Below are 1,743 nucleotides of genomic sequence, written 5' to 3'. Positions count from 1 at the left end.
ATTAGTATTATTTTAAACTGTTATAGCTCAAAGAAATATCAATTAATATTACATTAAGTCCTAATGGCTTTTCCGTTTGTCACCCTCCTGTGGACAGAAGAATATTGCACTTGCCTTGAAACTCTGATTCTTTGCTCTCTGCTGCCATCAAATGGTCAGGTAGGGAAGTGCAGCACAAAGGCGAGGCTCGAGGCTGCACTTCCCTCTCTGACCATTTGATGGCAGCAAAGAGCTGCGAATCAGAATCCCAAGGCAAGTGCAATATTCTTCTGTCCACAGGAGGGCGACAAAGAGAAAAGACATAAGGAATCCCATTGATATATCATTGAGCCATTTGGAAAATATAATTACATGACAATAGTAGTAGTAATAATAATAATAATAATAATAATAATAATAATAATAATAATAATAATAATATCCTGGGAGTTCGGGTTTTGCAAGGTCTTTTGCCTCCTCTGCCCAAGAGTGCCGGAGCCTTGTCAAACTACAGCTCCCATCATCCCAAAAAAAACTGCAACAGCTCAATGCCATTGGAGCCTAGGAGATATAAACCCCCCTTGCTTAGTTTTCCAATAAGAATAACATAAGAATGATAAAATAATAATAAAACTTTATTTCTAGACCGCCCTCTCTCGCCAGAGGATGCCTGCCATAGGTATGGGTGAAACGTCAGGAGAGAATGCTTCTGGAACATGTAATAATTATTTTGCCTGTCGCTTTGGGTCAGCAAGGTGTTCTTTGCGGTATAGGACCCACAGATTCCAATTCGACTACTTCCAATGATGAGGTTCCAGCATTCGTGGGTAGAAGAGGCGACAGGCAAAACGTTAACTCCCGGGATATGATTATTGTTGTTGTTGTTGCTGTTAGTAGTAGTAATAATACTTGTCACCAATGCCATCAATTTTGTCACGATCCGCCCACGGGCCAGGGGACTACTCCTCCCAAGTTTCGGATTTTTTAGATCACCGGCCGAATTTCTGTGAATTTTTTAATTCATTTATTGAAAAGTATTTTTTAGGAGAAGGATGCAAAATAACAATAATATTATAATAATATAAAATAACATAATAATGCAAAATACTGTGAATTATAATAATATGAAATAGCAGAATAATATAATAATGATGCAAAATAATAACAATACAATAAAATATGAAATAAATATAACATGAAATAAGAACAAAATAATATAATATAATAATAATGTAAAATGATAATAATATAAAAACCAACTAATATAAGGATGCAAAATTATAAAAATAATATAATATGAAATAACAACATAATAATGCAAAATCATGTCTATTATAATAATATGAAATAATAAAGAAATAATATATTATAAACGTGATGCAACATAATATGTACGATAATAATATAATATGAAATAATAACACAATAATAATAATATAATAGAAAGGCCTTTTCCTTACGTTCTCCTCAGCGGCGCTTCGCTCGCCTCACCCCGGCCGCCATCTTGGCTGTTCCCTTCCCCGGCCCTCACGCGCCAGGCCACGCCCCTTGCCCCGCCCCCAAGTCCTGGCAGGTCCATCACACAACCCGTCCCTTCCGTCGCCAATCCTGACACATCCATACACCTAATATTCAAACAACATAATAATACGTAACGATTATTAATAAGCTCGAATACCATATATCTCTGATATTATATTATTATTTATTTTGTATTATTGCGGCTACGATGGAAAACGCCCCCGCACTACATATCTGCCAGGA

At 36.2% G+C, this 1,743-nt stretch overlaps 1 long non-coding RNA gene across 1 annotated transcript in view; it reads right to left on the bottom strand.

Annotated features, from left to right (window-relative positions):
* Nucleotides 1–596: 596 nt before the first annotated feature.
* Nucleotides 597–1,743, bottom strand: part of LOC134293827 (uncharacterized) — a 1,935-nt gene continuing 788 nt past the window's right edge. Inside the window, exons 1-2 of the long non-coding RNA XR_010000798.1 lie at nt 1,440–1,743; nt 597–983 (exon numbers count right to left, since the gene is read on the bottom strand). The exon at nt 1,440–1,743 is cut by the window's right edge and continues 788 nt beyond it. This is a non-coding gene — a long non-coding RNA (uncharacterized LOC134293827). The remainder of the gene's footprint in view (nt 984–1,439) is intronic.

This window comes from Anolis carolinensis, unplaced genomic scaffold (genome assembly GCF_035594765.1).
Source record: "Anolis carolinensis isolate JA03-04 unplaced genomic scaffold, rAnoCar3.1.pri scaffold_10, whole genome shotgun sequence".
In the NCBI taxonomy this organism is placed as follows: Eukaryota; Metazoa; Chordata; class Lepidosauria; order Squamata; family Dactyloidae; genus Anolis; species Anolis carolinensis.
This window is presented reverse-complemented; position numbering and strand designations above follow the sequence as displayed.